Source organism: Lontra canadensis, unplaced genomic scaffold (genome assembly GCF_010015895.1).
Source record: "Lontra canadensis isolate GAN:19392208 unplaced genomic scaffold, GSC_riverotter_1.0 scaffold64, whole genome shotgun sequence".
Classification (NCBI taxonomy): Eukaryota; Metazoa; Chordata; class Mammalia; order Carnivora; family Mustelidae; genus Lontra; species Lontra canadensis.
In genome coordinates, this window is record NW_022631058.1 from 6,502,653 (window position 1) to 6,523,611 (window position 20,959).

Sequence of the window (20,959 nt, forward strand, 5' to 3'; positions counted from 1 at the left end):
AAACAACTGTGCCACCCAGGCAGCACCCTTATAACTTTATTTTTGTGCAATATCTTTTCATGATTTTGATCTGAGTCGTTCTGGCCTTATAAAAGGTGGTGGGGAATTATTCCACTCCTCTATTTTCTGAGTTTGTGTAACTTTTGTATGACATATCTTTTTATTTATTTTTTTAAAGATTTTATTTATTAATTTATTTGACACAGAGAGAGAGAGAGAGAGAGAGAGAGAGATCACAAGTAGGCAGAGAGGCAGGCAGAGAGAGAGGGGGAAGCAGGCTCCCCGCTGAGCAGAAAGCCCGATGCAGGGCTGGATCCCAGGACCCTGAGATCTTGACCTGAGCCGAAGGCAGCGGCTTAACCCACTGAGCCACCCAGGCGCCCCTGACATATCTTTTTAAAATGTTTGATAGATTTAACCAGTGAAACCACAAGTTCCTGGAGTTTTTTGTTAAGATAGTTCATGATAACAAATTCAAATTCTTAATAAATATTGCACTCATAGGAATATTTTTCATCTTTTTTCTATTTTGGTAAGTTCTGTTTTTCAGGAAATTTTTCTGCTTCATCTAAATTGTAGAATTTATGGGCATAAAATTATTTATAATGACTCTTTATTGTCCCTTCCATCCTTTAACTCATTTCTGATATTGGTAATTTGTGTTTTCTCTATTTCTTAGGTATGAGTTTGTTTATTAGTAGACTATATATTATGTTATGTAATAATATAATACGTTTTATATATATTTATATTATATAAGTAAATTTTGTGCTTATATTTATTTACATACAGAATATATAACATATAAACTGAATTATAAGTTATATATTATTATATTTAACTGGCTTATTAATTGTATTAGCGTTTTCAGAAGCAATGGACTTTGCTATTTTACTTTGATTTTTTCCTACTTCATTGATCAATTTTTATCTTTATTTCCTTCCTTCCACCTACTTTAGATCTAATTTTCTCTCTCTCTCTCTCTCTTTTTTTCCCCTAACTTAAGAATGTAGATACCTTGATTCATGGTTTCTTAGAATCTTTTTTCTTAAATTCTTAAAAATTATTTCCCTTTAACCACTGCTTTATATCAAGGGCCAGTAAACATTTTCAATAAAGATTCAGATAGTAAATATTTTGTGCTTTGTAAGCCATATAGTCTGTCACCACTACTCATATGATATGAAAATAGCCATAGACAGTATGTAAATGAATGTTTAGGCTGTAGTCCCATAAAACTTTATCTATAAAAATAGGCAGCTGAGGGCGACTGGGTGGCTCAGTGGGTTAAGCCGCTGCCTTTGGCTCAGGTCATGATCTCGGGGTCCTGGGATAGAGCCCCGTGTCAGGCTCTCTGCTCAGCGGGGAGCCTGCTTCCTCCTCTCTCTCTGCCTGCCTCTCTGCCTGCTTGTGCTCTCTCTCTGTCAAATAAATAAATAAAATCTTAAAAAAAAAAATAGGCAGCTGATTGGATATGGCCTTCAGGTTGTACTTCACTTATGCTTTTATATGTATCGCGTGAATTGTGATAAGCTATATCTGAATTACAATTCATTATCATATACGACTTCTTGTGATTTTTTTGTCCATCAATTATAAGTGGTTGCTTTAATTTCCAAATATATTACTTTTAATATTTAATGTTTCAAATATTTTACTTTTTCATCTTCTATATTGATTTCTAATTTAATTCCTCTTTGTTAAGAAAGCACAGTCAATAAAATTTTAATCTTTTGGAGGGTATTGGTTTTTTTTTTAAATTCAGAAACATATGATCTATTTTGGTTAATGTTCCATGTACAATTTGACATAGATATGTATTCTGCAGTTCTTGGGTAGAATATTGTGTAAACATTTTATTTCAATTTGTATGGCAATGTTAAGTGTTAATGAAATTCAAATACATAATTTTTATTTCTATTATATGTGCTTTTGTCTGGGTGTTCTTTCAATTACTGATAGAATATTAAAATCTCAAAGTAGAATTGTAGTTGTGTCCTTATCCTCCCTTTGTACTGTCAGTTTTGTTTTATGAATTTTGATGTATATACATTTGGAATTATTACAGCTTCCAAATTTTTTTCTCTAATGATTGAAGAAAAAAGTCATTTCACATATTTGGACTCTCCTATGAGAACGTTGCCAATTAACATTTTGAGTGACAACTTTCTTATTATTCAGGAGCTATAAAATATAGCTGCAATAATTGGAAAGGCCGTGGAATAATGATCTATGTTTCATTTCATCTTCACACTGTCCTTTCAGTTCACTATTTTGGCTATATTTCTATGACCAAATGATAACATCTAGCAACTAAAACATCAGTGCCTTTGAAGCAATGGCAAAACTGATAGTCTGCTGAGGTCCCCAAGCCAGAAACCTGTCTTTGCTAATGTGTATGATAGTCCTGTCAAATATGTTTTTTCTATTTAGAGTAACATATGTAATCTTAAGTGACAAGGTATTGGAACACTTACTTCTGCTTTCATAAATCCATAAAAGGAAAAAGCAAACCCACAGCCTTTGAGGGAAAGATAATACATCCAGTGTAGATAAAAGTTGAATTGGGATCAAAGGTAAGCAAGTGAAGGAAAGAATTTGATAGCCAAAATCTGATTGGACAACTAAGCTTTGAGCATTGTGTGACTGGGTAAAAGCACTTTTTTTTTTTTTTTTTTTTTGCTAGTTTGCTAGGGAAAATGGCTCTATGTATGAAGAACCAAAGAGATTGACCCAGTTAAGTCTCCTTGGGAGCAGGGTCAAGGCCCACTCAAGCTACCTCATGAAAGGAGTGATTTATTACAAAATGTCAGTAGGAAGCAATTGAGAATCTGAGACTAAATACTAGGTCATAACTAGGTCTCTTGACAAATGGGACCAAGTGAAATTTTGACATTAAGACCAAAATGGGTGGTTGAACTCCTGAGGGCCATTGAATTCTAAAAGTCTATTGGCTAATTTAGTTATTTCTAATATGTGGACTGCAGGTCCATCAGAAGTGAGCAAAGGGTTAAATATAAAGGATGTTTGACTCTCTATGCATACAATGTACTGGAGTTTGAAAAATATTACTGTATTTAACACATGTATGTTCTGCTGGAAGGAGAAACTGATGTCCCTGGGGAACCTTGAGTTGAGCAACTGAGTCCTCGAGGTTTTATTTTTTTTCAGTTGTTTAGTATTTATTTCCTGTTAAGTGGAGCCTTGGGCACTTGAAAGGAGTTACAAAATTTCTGCTTGAGGGCACTATTTGCTGCAAGCAAAGTAGGATTGACTTAAAATTCAATGAGATTTTGACAAATCAGTCTTAATCTGAGTTAACTGGCTAACTATTAAAGTAGTATTTTAGTACTCTTCATATATTGGCACTCTGGTCAGGTCTCTGGCATGCCTATTTTTTACCATGCTTTGTTTTGTTTGGTTGGTTGCTTATATTACTTGATAATGTGTGTGTGTGTGTGTGTGAGTGTGTGTGTGCACACTTGCATGCACATGTGCATTTAATGTTTTAAGATGTCAATACATTTACAATAGTTTTCAGTCATTTTCTCAAACACTGATAGGACATTAACTATATTGTGGATCTAAAAAGTTCTTTAGCGTCTAAAAGGGGTCTTCATAGATGAAAAATGAGCAACTACTCTCTTGAACTGTAAAGCTGCCAGCTGCTAAAACAAGATCTGTTTTTATTTTACTGTGGGATGTATTTTTTTTTATTTATAAGCTCAATCTTATTTATAAAAGGTAACCAGAGTGTCCTTTTTCATTCAGAGATTGCTGTTTCATTTTATTCATTTACCCAAATACCCACTTTCTCTATTACAGAAATCACTTCTCATTTGACATCCCCTTTTCTTCCTACTCCACCCATCTCTCACTGAATAAACTAACGCAATATCATTTGTAGAAATGTCAGAATTTACATTATCATCCGTCTATATTTCTCTTTCAAAGTAATTTAGAATCTGTGGCATTGTAAGAGTCTTTTAGCTTAAACAATTCTGAAATTTTTCATAGAGTTTTCCAGATGTTTTTTTCTGAATGGAAACTTTGTTAAACCATAATCTGCCAGGACCGCAAAAAATATTTGGTTGGTAGTTTTTCCTTTTCCTCTCTCTGCTCCAAATTGAAATTGAGTTCTATGTCATCTTCGGTCAGAAAAATTTTTCTCCCTTCTTTTCCTTCCTCAACGGACCACGCTACACTTTTAGAGTAATAAAACATCATTTAAATGAAATGCACAAAGTGATAACCACTGAGTTCAATGCCATTAAATATTTATCAATACAATAGTACAAGTTTAACTGTGAAGTAAACATTAAGTCCTGTAAATTTAATAGTTTCCTGTAAAAGGAAAAAAAAAAAATTCTCTCCAAGCTTTTGCAACCCAGAATACTGGACTTAACAAATAAATAGTTCATAGTGTGCCAAAATGGAATTGCCAGATGATTGACCACATCCTATACTGTACAGGGAAAAGGCCACTATTGTTTGTACATGTGTGTTTCATTCAATATTTAACCTTGGTGGATAAATAACATGAAGTTGTTATTTCTAAATTAACCTTTGTTTTTATCTCACTACAGATGAATGACTATAGGTGCAGAAAAAAGGCACTGGAGGACTTAGGGAAAGAGGAACATCAGGAAATCTTGACTTGATATGTCCTGCTCAGATCAAGAATTACCGATTTAAATTTGGAGGGATTAGACCACACGTAGTAAATTTTCTATACTGACATGGATATATAGAAGAAAACCAACTACTGCTTCTGTGTTTTTTTTGTTTGTTTGTTTGTTTGTTTTTGTTGTTCCCCCAGTAAAGAATAACAAAAGTAAAAATTTAACGAAGTGGTTTTAAGACACTAAAAGGCAGAGGAAATTATTAATTATGATCACACACTGACACCAATGATGTTTCTTTAGTAAAAGCTATGTGTGTGTCATTAACAAAAGCTAACTTACATTGGAAAATTGTTATCATTTTTCTTAATTTGTATTGGGAATACTGGAGGAATATATTCTATGAGGGCTATATTGATTAATTCAGTCACAGAACACTAAATTCAGAATATCTCTTTACACGTTGAAATATTCTAAAATGCACACACGTATACACATACACACACCTACCTACCTTTGGTCTATTGGCTTCCTAAAGCAATAAATTACGGTCAGATCACAGATACTCCGTATCAATGTAATTATGATGAATAATTAAATACCATTAAATATTTCATCCTAGAAATAGTTATGTATTTAGCAGAGAAGAAATAAATATTTGTTATAACAATAATGATTATGAAAATAAGAATAACATTTATAACAAAAATTATTACCTTTTTTAATGACTCTCAATGAATGCTGCAATATTAGAAGCACTCTTCTAGACAACGAACTTCCAACAAATCTAGATGATTTTTTTTAATCTCAGAGACTCCACATGGCCCTCTATACCAGATACCCTTCCAGAAAGCTGCGGCCAGGGCACACCTCTCTACAGTGGGGAATCCAGAATTTGCAGCTTTTCTGCATGAGTTATTTTCTATGCGCACCTCTCCTTTCTTCCTCATGGTTATCAACCACTTTGCTTCTCTTTTTTTTGCTCCTCCTCTTTTCTCTTGTCTTCTTTTTGTCTTTTTCCTCCTTCCCCTCTGCTCTTCAGTTGATTCTGCATTTCTGGTTTATGACCAGAGCCCCATTCCTTTTATCTCATCATCTCTCAAGAAGGAGAGATGTATATGTATATTTTGAGATGTAAATTCCAAAGGAGATTAGTGAAGAAGTCTGATCCATGAAGAACAAATCCAGTGTCTTCGGGTAATACAATTCAGAGAAATGCGTAATGAGGGGCTTATTTTCTAGGAGTTCGGGTGCTGGAGGGAGGCTCTGTGGCTTCAGTGAAGACCCATTGAACCCACTGCCTCCGGGTCTGGATGTAGAAGGCAAGAGTGGTACCACAATTCTAGCCTAAGAAATTGGTAAATAAGAATGATATTCTGGTTATTTTATTTATTTATTTATTTTTTTAAATATTTTATTTATTTATTTGACAAACAAAGATCACAGCTAGGCAGAGAGGGAGGCAGAGAGAGAGGAGGAAGCAGGCTCCATGCTGAGCAGAGAGCCCTATGCGGGGCTCGATCCAAGGACCCTGAGATCATGACCTGAACCGAAGGCAGAGGCTTTAACCCACTGAGCCACCCAGGCGCCCCTCTGGTCATTTTAGAACCTAAGACACCAGATTGGTTGTTGAATGTCTTTTTCCAACCACAGTGATAACTTTTTCCAGTTCAACAAAGCAGATTTTATGAAATTGGAATGCTGGACTATGAATAACACGGATCCTGTCTGTGTTGTTCTCACATGGGTAGCCACTGTTTATATTCGGTGCTAACCCTCCAGAATTTTAGAAGAATCCAGTGCCTCATGTAGCCATAAAAAACAAATCCCTTTCACCAAGCTTTTAGTGAGAAATGTGTATCTTGCTCAAGAGTTCATTGAAAAGGAAAAGAAGACGTATATTAAATGTTAAAATAGCAAAAATCAAGATAAATCCTCATTTCTCATGTCTGTTCCTTTCTAAACATGTCTTGTGTCCTCCAGTCACCAAATCATCTCTATAAAAACTTTCAGAGCAGCCTCTTTATTTTCCCTCTCCTGTGTTCTGGGTTCATGAACTAGAAATCCTCCTTTTGAATTTTTCTATATTTTTCATTCCATGCTTATTTTATGAGTAATTTAAGTCTATGAAAGTCCTTTCTCACTTTCACCACTAAATCCATTTCACTTGATTCAAAGGCCAGCCAACCCCTTTGTTATAATGATGCACCCTCCTTAGACGTCAATGACATGTGGCTAGTATGCCCCATTGTTTTTCTTGTCATAAATACAACATTTATGATGTATATTATATATACCATTAATAATATAATTATATTATAATATATCTTATATTTAAAAATGTGTGTGTGTGTATATATATATATATATATATATAATTATTTCCAGCTATTTGATGTCATGCAAGGTCCTTAACCTTTCTAAGCCTCAAGAATAATAACAGTACTTATCTCAAAAGGGAATAAAATGTGCATGTGTATATGTATATGTATATGTATACATATATGTATATGTATATATTGTGGATTCCGAATAGTGTCTGGCCCATGGTAAGTGCTACAGAATGGTATGTGTTATTATTTTTATCATATATATCATACCGCTGGAGTTTACTAAAGGAGTTATAAAAATAGAAGTTTCAAAATAGACTAAAAAGTATAACTTAGATAATCTGGCTCAGAGGACAACTTAATAGAAAACATTTAAAGAGAACTAAAGTATTTTTCCCCTTTGGCAAGACTCAAGTGTCACACTCTGACCTTGTGCTGCACCCCAAGAAAAGCTCTTATCTTCACCAAAATCTCTGCCTTCTTTCTGGTTGTGCCTAGAGGGGTGATCAGATGACCTAACTCTTTCACTTAGGGAGTGTCAAAATGTACATAGGAACGTGCATAGCGAGCTGTCATTGCCTTGCTCCAGGCATCTTGCCAGGTTGTGAAGTTGAATATTCAGTTGGGTTTGTATCTCATCATCACAGCTACAGCCTTCTGGGGGGGACCAAAAGGGCCAGACAGCTATGAATTAATGAAGCTCTGTGGGAAGTCTAAATAGAGACAAAAGTTTTCATCTATATTTGTTTAAGAATGTTGAAGTAGAGCCTGCTTTCCAAATGCCATGTCTAATTTAAGAGCAGGCCTGCAGTGGTAATAGCCCAATATCACCATGTCTCTACTGCCTGCTAGAGCTGATACCAGGAGACATCATGCTGTGGAAACAATTATATCAACATAATTGGAAAATATTTTTTCGGTGCAGTTCTGCCTTAATTAAAGCTCATTTTACATCTTGGGGATGGAAGTGTTTTCTCAAAACTTTGGGGGAATATTTAAATGTCTCAAAAATTAAAGCCTAGATCAAATACACAAAAGAAGGCTAATGTAGATCAGGGATACAGAGAATCAAATAGAGATTTTTACTTCAGGTGATGGAGGTTTGAATCCCAGTCCTGCCACTTATTGGGCAAGTGACTTCAAATCTGTACCTCTAGGTTTTTCTACTGAAAACGTTTATGACTAATGTGTGCTTCTGTGAATTGTTGTGGGAAATAATTTGCCCATGAAAATATCTTGAGAAGTATAGGGGTAGAAAGTGAGATCATGGGTAAAACTGATGGTAGCAAAGCTACTCTGCATCACCAAATGAGAGAAAATTGTTTTATGCTTCTGAGAGTAGCATAAAGAATAGAGAGAATTTCAAAAGAGAAAAGGGAGTTGGGGGGAGGAATTAACAAAATGGCCCAAGGCTAGACCATGTGGCTTCATAGATCTCAGCCAGTGGGTGTCTGTACTAGTAGGACTTTTAAGACATTAAATAACAAGAATAGCTAATATACAATTTTTAGGGTTCTTCTCTGATGTTGGTGCAATCCCTCCCACTCCAGAATGGAATATATATCCGGTGATATTGACCAATCACATCAGTGATTAGGTGTTTTATTATTGGTGACACTAGTGGTGGAAATTGTGGAGAGGAAAGATTTAGTTTTATCTCTGTTCATCACTGGTTTTACCTCTGGTTCATCACTGTGTAGAAAGAGGGCATTGCTGGAAATTAGAGCTTGAGAAAATAAGCCCACCGGAAAAATCACAAGTATCTTAGAGAAATCAGGTTAACTATTGGGTACAGAAGAAGGATTTGAGATGAAAATCAATGATCTTGGCAGGCCCACCTGATACCTGGGTTACAGACGTACAGCAATCAGTGTGCTGACTGACATGCATATATATTCAATAAATGGCTATTACTCTTATGAAGCCAATGAGGATAGCTTAAAACAATAATATTCTATTTTGAATAAGTAATATTTTACCCTTTAGAGTCATTTCACTATTTTTTTTAAGATTTTATTTATTTATTTATTTATTTATTTATTTGACAGAGATCACAAGAAGGAAGACACTATTTGGAACTCACAATATATACATATACATATACATATACATATACATATACATATACACATACATATACACAAGTAGGCAGAGAGGCAGGCGGGGGTGGGGCGGGAAGCAGGCTCCCCAATGAGCAGAGAGCTCAATGCCGGGCTCTCTCCCAGGACCCTGGGATCATGATCTGAGCCAAAGGCAGAAGCTTTTACCCACTGAGCCACCCAGGCGCCCCATCATTTCACCTTTTAATCTCCTTATTTCATGGATCAGGTTGTTCCTTCCCTCCCCTAATGGTTTTCTCCAGAATATTAGTAATCACAATCCATTCTTGACTGATTATATATTTGAGGATAGATCTTCCAGGTGTAAGTTTATATCCATATTTTCTGCTCATAAAGCATAATAAAGTGCCTGGTGCATAGATGCAGTCAACAAACCTTTCTTGACTAAATCAGTGCATTTGTGTTTGATCCTCACAATAATAAATAGGAGAGATATTGTTTCCTTTCCTTTATAGACAAACTGAAGATCAGAGTGATATGCCCAAATTCACATAGGTAGTCAGTGACAGTCATGGCTTAGACCTAAGTCTTCTCAGAGATTAGAATTGTTCTCATCTTATTTCATTTCATTGCAAGATTTTTCCAAACGGATAAGGCAAAAAGTAACATAATTTAAAATTTCTGAGATATTTACTTAATTTTATGGAAAATTAGACAATTTCTTCTTCCTACTGGTTATTACTCTAAAAGGAGATTGAATGTTTGATAACAGATTTTATAAATCTGTGTCCATGCTGGATTTAGCCTTCATTCCTCAAAATGAATTTGCATAACTTTTAATTTGTCATGTTATTTCCAACCACGAAGAAATGAATGCACTTTGTGTTTGGTATAATGAATTCATGACCTTGAGATGTATTCTGGGATCTTAAAATCCTGAACATAGATTTTGACTTTAGATTTTATATGCTGCTTATCCCAACACATTGTCTTTAAGTTGAAAGAAAAAAAAAAGGCATTTGGCATCAGAAAACAGAAAGTGTAGTCCCTAGAGTCCCAGATGCTCTCAAAAGCAAAACACTGACCAAGTTCAGAGAAACCTATCATTTACTTTTCTCTTTACTATTATCTAGCTTTATTATCAAACTCTGTTCTAATCTCAGATTAATGCTTGGAAGTCAGTTCTTAACTTCACACTTTCACATATTTGTTATCTCTTTGCTACTCAACTAAGTGCCCAATTTTGGCCATGTACTCTTATCCTTATGTTATACTTCAGTGACTGTATCAGTTTCAGAGTTTTCCAGCTAAAAATGACAGAAAACTGAAATGCAGTGGTTTAACAAAACATGGGTTTATTTCACATTATAACAAGAAATCCAGAGGGATCCACTCGCGCTGGGAGGACTGCTTAGAGATGGTCTCAATGTCCTGCTTTCTCTATTTCTGTCTCAACCTGGAAGCTTTTCCTCACATAGTTTCAAGATGGCAGCTGTGTCTGCAGACATCTAGTGGGAAAGTCTTGGGAAAGTCTGGCCATTTCATTTATGGAGATCTAACTTTATATTCATAGAGACCTTAGTCTGTCTTTTTTGACCAGGTAGGCATCAAATGGCTGACACTAGCTAGAAGGTGGCTAGGAAAAAAGGTTAGTGGATGAGAGCAGGGAAAACCAAGAGGGTCTACATAAATGATCTTACAGTTTTCCTCAAAATTCTAACTTTATTCTTCTTTCCTCAGATCACAGGTCTCTAATATATAGGAGAAATGATAACTATGATATACTTAATGTCTACAGTAAAATTTCAAGTCCCAGAATCTGAGAATCTCAGACTTGCCAAAGACTTCAAAGGTCATCTGGACCGATCTTGTATTCAAGTTTGATTTTTATGAAAATTAATTTGTTCAGCCTGTGTTAGAAAATCTTCAGCGATTTCCACCAGCTAGCAGCTGGGTAAGGTTATTGCCAGCAGAATGTGGCTTTTGATTCCTTTTAGCACTCCCTAATGGAACCACCTACCAGATAAAGTGTGTCTCTGGTCAACATTCCCCCTGGGGTCAGATGAGAGGGAGGGAAGGTGCCTAACAAGATACACAATAGTTTACTTATCTGGAGTTCTTTCTCCCATGTAGCTGCTAGTGGTCTGGAAGACAAACAAACAACTGGAATATTTTGAGGGCAAAATTAACGGTTAGAACAAGAAATGCTATCAAGGAGATTGTCAGCATGCCCCTTGCCTAGGACATTAGCCATTCTCTGAAGGCAACGTGGGAGGGTAGGCTAAATTGTCAGTTCATTTTGCTGAATTAAAAAGGGAATAATGTCAGAAATAAGGGCTGAGGCATTCAGAAGGTATAGTATGACTGGAAAAAGGAAGCTGTGTGTATAGTGACAGGCTTGAATTAGCTCAGCTAGGTGGAGACATTTTAATGTTTCACTGGCAGCCTAACTTATATCACATGTATATAAATATATATGCATACTGATGCTTAATAGCCAGGGAAGTGAGAAAGAAAGGGGCCTTTTTTTTTTTTTTGAGTGAGCCATTCATATTTTTTGAGATAGTATATAAAATAAACATTCTCACAGATAACATGTTTTTGAAAAACAAAATAAAATGATACTAAGAAATCTCTAAATTCATCCACCACATTGTCATGGACAGATAGCATCAAAATATGCACAATGACCTTTTCAAACTGCTGTGGAAATTGATATGACTGCAAACAACTGTTACTATGCCCTTTTTAGCCATAGTTCTGACATATTTTAGATAATATGGAAAGCGCAGAATTGAAAAAAAAATCCTTTTACACCTATAAAGAAGAATTTTGTGCTATACAAAGTCTATAATATAATGGATTTGATACAATTGATACTATGTTAGGTTTTATTTTCAAATCTTTTAAATGTATGTTTTCCTGTTTCCTCTGAGAGATAAAAGAATTAGCAGAACGTGATCAGCAATTCACAAAGATTTGATTGACAATGCAGAAACATTTACTAAACCACTTAGCTCATATTATTCTATTGCTTTATTTCACATAAGGAATAATTCTGTCTTTGAGAGTTGGCTAGTTCTTGTTATCATTGTATATTTATATGTTTATTATTTTATTGACAGCTTAATTTTTTATATGCACATAAAAAACTACTGATCAAGTCTTTAATGTAAATAATAGAGGGTAATTTGAGTCTTTCCATACATACACAGCCTCCCATATCAGCAACAGTATAAAGGAGACACCTTCAAATTTTTCCCAGTTCTCATTTCTAACTTTATCCCATTTTCAGTCCACCGGAACACACTGACACTTTAGAACACCTATATATAGATAGATTTGGTAGATAGACACACACACACGCAGGCAGGTAGATGGATAGAGGAATAGAAGGATGAATGAAAACAGATTTAGTGCCTCAAAACAATGGTTGACGCTTCACTTCTGTACCCTTAAACATTGGTTTTGGAAAAGACTTCTTGCATTCCAGAAAGAAGCCCACTGGCTTTCTGGATTAAAATGGCCGCTTGAGCAAGAGATGCACTTTTCTTCTTTTTGAGTTTTTGATGACTTAAGATTTATAAGAAAGTATTATTTTGGTAATATCTTCTATAACCAGGACTATGGTACATTGCTTACCTCTCTGGATTTGATTTCCTTTTGACTTACTGAAGTGAAACATTTACCTGAAGTAGGATTAGGGAAACATTTATCAAGTATAGACCAACGGTTCATAAATGCTGCCTCATAATATTTCGATGACTGGACAAGTTCTATAAATTCAACAGCCTCAAATCTTCCAGCAATCTCTTTTGTTTCTGCTATTACAAGTCTACTCTGATGCATTATATCTACAATACTCCACAGTTACCCTGTTTTTACAGCACCTCTTTGAGATTAGCCAATGACTCATTCACTCATGTTCATCTTTGGAGGAGAGAGTTGAACCCCAAACTGCTAAAACTATGTTAAGTGTGGAGATTCCTCAAGAAATTAAAAATAGAGCTTCCCTATGACCCTGTAATTGCACTGTTGGGTATTTATTCCAAAGATACAGATGTAGTGAAAAGAAGGGCCATCTGTACCCCAATGTTTATAGCAGCACTGGCCACGGTCGCCAAACTGTGGAAAGAACCAAGATGCCCTTCAACGGACAAATCGATAAGGAAGATGTGGTCCATATACACTATGGAGTATTATGCCTCCATCAGAAAGGATGAATACCCAACTTTTGTAGCAACATGGACGGGACTGGAAGAGATTATGCTGAGTGAAATAAGTCAAGCAGAGACAGTCAATTATCATATGGTTTCACTTATTTGTGGAACATAACAAATAGCATGGAGGACAAAGGGAGTTAGAGAGAAGGGAGTTGAGGGAAATTGGAAGGGGAGGTGAACCATGAGAGACTATGGACTCTGAAAAGCAGTCTGAGGGTTTTGAAGGGGCAGGGGGTGAGAGATTGGGGGAACCAGGTGGTGGGTATTGGAGAGGGCATGATTGCATGGAGCACTGGGTGTGGTGTAAAAACAATGAATACTGTTACACTGAACATAAATTTAAAAAATTTAAAAAAAATACTATGTTAAGTATAAAAGAATAAATGAGAAAGGAGCCTAATGCTCAGGAATTCACGTGATGGCCTTACGGGCATTTTGTTGCATGTCAGGTCGGTTATCAAAAGAAGAGCTAGGGGTATCTGGGTGGCTCAGTGGGTTAAGCCTCTGCCTTTGGCTCAGGTCATGATCTCACAGTCCTGGGATCGAGCCTGCTGAGCAGAGAGCCTGCTTCCCCTCCTCTCTCCCTGACTTCTGCTCTGTCTACTTGTGATCTCTCTCTCTCTGTGTCAAATAAATAAAATCTTAAAAAAAAAAAAAAAAGAAGAAGAAGAGCTAAAAGCTACCCTATATCATGATTCTTATATCCTTTCTTATTGCCTAAGGTATGCAGTAATTTGTTTTCTTGTTTTTCTTGTTATTGTTTATTTGTCTTTTCTTTCATATTATCTCTCCATTCTTCCATTTTTGCTGGTGTGTGCAAGATAACGCCATAGAGCTTCTGGTTTATATTTTATTTTTAGGCTCCTTTTCATTATGATTACAGATAAGCCATAAAACCTAAGTATGGTGATACTTTGCCTGATTTTGCCTTTGTATCACTGAATTTTCTACTGTAAGTCTAACTACAAAGATACGGCCAAACTGGGTTATATCCATGAGCCATGAACCATCACATTCAGTGGTCTGTTCACAAAGACACTTCATTGCATTTGGGAGAACGTGACTGAAGAGAGAGAGAACAAATTCATTCATTCATTCATTCATTCATTCAACCAAGGAAGTACCAAGAAACTCCTGTGTAATATACTAAATTTTGAAATGGGGCTATAGGAATTTATAAATAACTGTGTTTGTCCTACAGAAATCCTCAATGTATATTTGGAGGAGTCCAATGGGGAAGTCAGAGGCCACTCAAGGTAAATTTCCCCTACTTCCTAGTGTTAACCTATGTTCTTTGACAGTAAGTTAAGAATTAATAGAGTGTTGGTACCAGGAAGTGACTTGACTGGCAAAGGTAATCTATTCAAATTGAACAGCTATGAGAAGAGTTTAATATGACTTTCATTCACTTTTCCATTCAGGCAGAATGGAAGGAAACCACAGAGGATAATATAATGCTAAAGCTTGAGGGGCTGGGGAAGGACATATTACTGGAATCTGAAGAAAGCTACATGGAAAGCTTCTCTAGGGTGGAGCTAAAATCTTTGGTTAATAGTTTGGGACTGCAGTCAGTTTAAGATAACACTGGAGGGGGAGACACAGGAGAATAGCTGACTGTACCTTTCTCTTTACTTCCTCCAAACCCTTCCTTGCCGGACTCCATACTATTCAAACGCATCTTGAAGCTGGGCAAGGGAAGCATCTAAGTCAGCTTTCAGGGACATGAGAAAGGGTGGAAAGTAGATCAAAAACCATTCTGCATAATGATCAAAAGCACAGATTCTAAAGCTGGACTGCATAGGTCCAAGCATCAGCTCTGGGACTTTCCAGCTATGACCATAGGCAACTTATTTATGCTTTGTTGCCTCTATTTACTTATCTTCATAATGGAGAGTAATACCAGCACTTCAAAATTGAGTTTCTATTAATAAAATTTTAATTTTTGAACAATTTTAGATTTATAGGAAGAGTGAGAAGATAGTATACAGAGTCCCATATGGCCTGCATGCAGTTTGTCCTATCGCCACTGTCTTACATAACTGGAGTAGATTTGTTAGAATTAACAAGTCAATATTGATACATTATTATTAAATGAAGTCCATGCACTAATCAGATTTCTTTAGTTTTTATTAGGTCTTTTTCTGTTCTTGGATGTCATCCAGACTACACATTGCACCTAGCATCTATCATTCTTTGGTCTCCTCTTGCCTGTGACAGTTTCTCCCTCTTTCTTTATTCTTGATGACCTTGACAGTTTTGAGGGGCACTGGTTGGTCACAGATGAGGAATATAAACCACAATGGACCTTAACTAGGATTTTTAAAATTTGAGATATAATTAACGTGCCATAAAACTCACATTTCAAATGCTACAGTTTAGTGGGTTTTAGTATGTACACCTGGTTCTGCAGCCATTACTCCTATCTAATACCAGAAAAATTCTGTCACCCCCAAATGAAATCCCATACTCACTTACTACTCCCCCAATCCTCTGGAAACCACTAATTTACTTTGTATCTCTATGGATTTGTCCATTCTGAACAATTCGTGTAAATAGAATCATACATTATGTGGCCTTTACTTCCTGGCTTTTCTCATTTAGTGTAATGACTTCAAGATCCATCTAAGCTGTTGTATGTGTGAACACTTTATTCCTTTATGTGGTTAAATAATATTCACTTGTATGGATATACTGTATTTTATTTTTCAGTGCATCAGTTGGTGGACATTTGGGCTGTTTCTGCTTTTTAGCTATTACATACAATGCTGCTACAAGCGTTTGAATATGAGTTTTTGTGTGAGCATATGTTTTCAGTCTCTTGGATATGTGTCTAGGGATAGAAATGCTGGATCATATAGTATCGTTTGGGGACTCAATGTTTGGGGACTGTCAAATTCTTCTGTATAGTAACTGCTCTATTTTACATACCCGCCAGCAGGGTATGAAGTTTCCAATTTTTCCACATCCATGTCAGCACTTGGTATCGTCTGTCTTTTGTGACTTGGTCATCCTAGTGGGTGTGACATGATATCTTATTGTGGTTTTGGTTTACATTTTCCAGATGGCTAATGGTGCTGGGCATCTTTTCATGTCCTAATTTGTCATTTGTGTATCTCCTTTCCAATAATGGGCATGTGAGTTTTTTTGCTCACTTTTAAATTGAATTACTTTTCCTTTTTCATTTTGTGTAGTAAGAGTTCTTAATATATTCTGGATGCTAGGCCCGTTAGGAGACATATAGTTTACAAATATTTTCTTATATTCTGTAGGTGGTCTTTTAACTATGTTGATAATATCTTTTGAAACACAAAGTTTTTAATTTTCATGAAGTCAACTCATTTGTTTTTTTGTGTATGTTCTTATGCTGTAGGTGTCATAACAACAACAAAAAATTCGAATTCCAAGGTCACCACAATGTATAGCTATGTTGTATTCCAGATTCTCATAGTTTTAGCACTTACACTTAGGCCATTGATCCATTTAGAATTAATTTTTGTATGTGGTGTGAGGTCGGGGTCCAATTTCATTCTTTTGTATGTGGATATTCAGTTTCCTTAGCACTCTTTGTTGAAAGGAATAAATTGGTGTTTGTCAGTATTTCCCTCATGAATAGACTGGGCTTATGGATTTGGGAAAGGAGGCCACAGAGCTAAAGTTCCATTCTTATCACATCATATGGTCATGAATCTTACCACAGTGAGGTTAACCTTGATCACCTGGATTAGGTACTATTTGTCAGGTTTCTCCATAAGTTATTTTCCGTCCTCCCCCCTCCACCCCACTATCCATATTATACTCTTTAAAAAAAAAAAGTTATTTATTTGAGAGAGAGAGAGAGTGAGAGCTACAAAAAGAGAGAGAGGGAACACACAGAGGGAGAGGGAGGGGGAGAGACTCAGACTCCCCTCTAAGCAGGGAGCTGGACTCGGGGTTTGATTCCAGGACTCTGGGATCATGATCTGAGCCTAAGGCAGATGCCCAACAACTGAACCACCCAGGTGCCCTGTGCTATATTCTTTAGAAGGAAGTTATTATGCTTTACCCACACTTAAGGAGAGGGGAGTTATGTTCCACCTCCTTGAGGGTAGAGCATCTACATAAATTCTTCAGAACAGGAAATGTATTCTTTCTCATTTTAGAAATTCATTATATCAGTGTGCATTCATGGATATTTATTAAATATTTCTGATTATAGCCCAATAATTCTTCATTTATTTTATTGCTCAGATTGTTGCATTTTAGCCTCTGTGTTCTTTCAGTTGTCTCCTTTGACATAATCATATTATTGCATTATCATTTAAATATTTTCCTACCTTTTGGAATTTCAAGATATTCTAGGTTTATCTTGTATATTTCATGTTCCCACCTAGAATCAGTTATTTCTTCAAGGGGCAAATATTCCTTTTATTGGCAAAGAGTATTAGGAACTGTTATCTTGCGGGTCCTGGATGGTTCTGTCAGTTAAGTGTCCAACTCTTGATTTCAGCTCAGGTCATGATCTCAGGTTTGTGAGATTGAGTCCCACATCCATATTAGGTATGGAGCCTGGTTGGGATTCTCTCTCTCCCACTGCCCCTTCCACAACCTCTTTCTTTAAAAAAAAAGGAAAAAAAAAAGAAGCTGTTATCTAGGCCAGGTTATTCATTATCATTAGGTATTAGGAAGTCATTGTATCTCTGTCGTCTCAGCTGACTATTAAGCTAAATAAAAGTTCCCACTGATATCACTACCACATGGATTATATTTGCCTTCTTTACTTACTTATCTATAACCTACTCCACCAACAGGGAGAAACCTAGCTTTCATGAGATTTTTAACACTTCATACAGGACAATTTTCTGGCAATGAAATCCTTGAGGTTTTCTTTTTTCCCCTTTTTAAATTCTGTTTTTGTCTTTAAATTTTCTTCATTTTTCAATGCTAGTTTTATTGGCAATGGGATTTAGGTTCATATTTTTTTTTCTCACAATTATTTAAATATTTCATTCCACTCTCTTCTTGCTTATCACTTCTATGATTAATGGGCTCTAATTCTTGTCCTTGTTTTTCTATATGTACATTTTTTCATTTCTGTGTTTTTTTCTTTGTTTTTGTTTTAGTTTTTTAATCCAGATACTTTCAAGATGGTCTTTTTGTCTTTGTTTTCTGTAATTTGAATATGATATGCTAGGTGTGGTGTTTTTTTTTTTTTTTAATATCTATCCCTTTGTATCTTTAAATTTTATGGATCTTTATTTTAGTAACTGTCATTACTTTGGGACAGTCCTTGGTTATTATTTTTTTTTAAAGGTTTTACTTATTTATTTCACAGAGAGAGAGAGAGATTAGAAGTAGGCAGAGAGGCAGGCAGAAGGAGATGGGGGAAGCAGGCTCCCTGCTGAGCAGAGAGTCCTATGCGAGGCTCGATCCCAGGATCCCAAGATCATGACCTGAGCCAAAGGCAGAGGCTCAACCCACTGAGCCACTCAGGTGCCCCAGTTCTTGGTTATTATTATTAAAAACCTTTCTTTGCCCCATTCTGTTTATTTTCCTCCCAGCAATGTGTATATTCCACTTTTGAAGATATACCACAATTTTTGGCTATTCTGTGCAGTTTATTAATTCTGTTTTTCTCCTTATGTTTATTTTGGGCATTTTCTTATAGCCTGATTTCAGCCTCATTTGTTTTTTCCTCTAACTTGTGGAGTCTACTAAAAATTCAGCAGTTGCACTCATCTTTCTCTGGTAGAGTTCTTTTTATTTCTAGTATTTCCTTTTGGTACTTTCTACTTTAGATATGTTCTACTTGACTCACAGAATCTCCATTTGTTTATCCATAAGACCAGAAATGTGAATTAAATATATAATTAAGTCAATTAAGGGAACATATTTCAAATACCTAGATTTTTGGAAATGATAAGATTAAGCACACAGACAATTGAGTTTTCCTTTAAAAAATAATTTTCTTTGGTCCATCTAAATTTATTTCCATGCTTAACTTAGTATGAAATAGTATCTAATTGTAGTTGCACATTCTACTGAGATTGCTATAATATTTAGTGCAAGACAGGTACAGAAACACAACACAATATTAAAATCTAAATTCTGGAATCAGGAAATTATCAGTGGCTCAATCAGAGTCAGTAACATAATGAGAACTACCCACATTAGGGTGAAGGAAATTGGAGGACTAGAATCTCTGAGTAATTTCCAAGACCATGCAACTCACTCTAACCTGAACACCAGGTTATAGACTAAGACTGAAGGAATATGTGAGCAAAATTCTTATAAGCAGACTCTTGTCATTTCATTATGAAGGCTAAGAACTACACCCTTGTTCATTCATATTTGTACGAATTAAAAGCACAGTATGGTAACACTATTATTTGATAAACAATGAAGAGCAGACAAAGCTTACTTAAATCCTGTCTTGGAAGAGGCCAATAAGAAAGAAAGAAAGAGAGAAGAAAGAAAGAAAGAGAGAACAAAGAAAGAAAGAAAGAAAGAAAGAAAGAAAATAAAAAGAAAGAATGAAAAGAAGGAAGGAAGGGAGGGAGGAAGGAAGGAAGGAAGGAAGAAGGGAAGGGAGAAAGAGAGGAAGGAGGGAGGGTGGGAGGAAAGGAAGAAAAAGAAAGAAAGACAAAGAGAGAGAGGGAAAGAGAGAAGAAGGAAGGGAAGAAAGAAGAAAGAAAGAAGGAAAGAAAGAAAGAAAGAAAGAAAGTTCATGAGAACAAACATATATGCAGCTATTGCATGTTACAGAATTTTTTTTTATTTTATTTATTTGACAGAGATAAATCACAACTAGGCAGAGAGGCAGGCAGAGAGAGAGAGGAAGCGGGCTCCCCACGGAGCAGAGAGCAGAGAGCCCGACACGGGGCTCGATCCCAGGACCCTGGGATCATGACCTGAGCTGAAGGCAGAGGCTTAACCCACTGAGCCACCCAGGCGCCCCTGCATGTTACAGAATTTTTAAGCAAATGCTGTACTTCATCACAATTCATTAGGCTTAAAAAAGGTTGTTGAGTAAAATCTACAAACCATATTCCCCACCATCCCTCTAAATTCCAATTTTCAGTTCAGAGTGCACTGTTTTTTAATCAAAGTTCCTCAAAGCATTTCCTTTTGAAAAGGTTAGCATCAACCCAAAACATGGGGGAAACTGCAAAAATAACCTTAAACTCCAGCACTTTATTTTTAACACAAACAATGAACTCTTATTCTTTTCTAATACTTTGAATTGAAGAAAGTAGAAAGGTGTTCAAACACTGTACTGCTATAATATTCTTGTTTTCTTCGAAACAGGAAGAAGAAAACACTTCTTGCAATCAGTTGAAACAATAACGTGGCAGGGATAATCATTACAGAGTAAGATTCTTTCTCAAAACTGTCACTAAGCACTCAGCCTAGGTATCCTCATGCATGACTCAGCTAAATGAGGTCATTTTTTTTTTTCTTTTTAAGCAATAGTGAAATCCTGATTCTGACAGACTCCATTCCTTTCTCAAAAATTCAACTCCATAATAAGGTAGAGCTCACTATACATCCATTTAATTCCTGTCAAAGTTATCTCAAGTAATTTGCTTTCTAATGAAAATAACAAAAGGGCCATGTCTCATTTTGTAGGCAATTTTTAGTAGAAAACACAGGGGACTGAAATACTGGCAACTTATTTTCTGGTGGTAGGGTTTATTGTAAAAAGAAAGAAAGAAAGAAAGAAAGAAAGAAAGAAAGAAAGAAAGAAA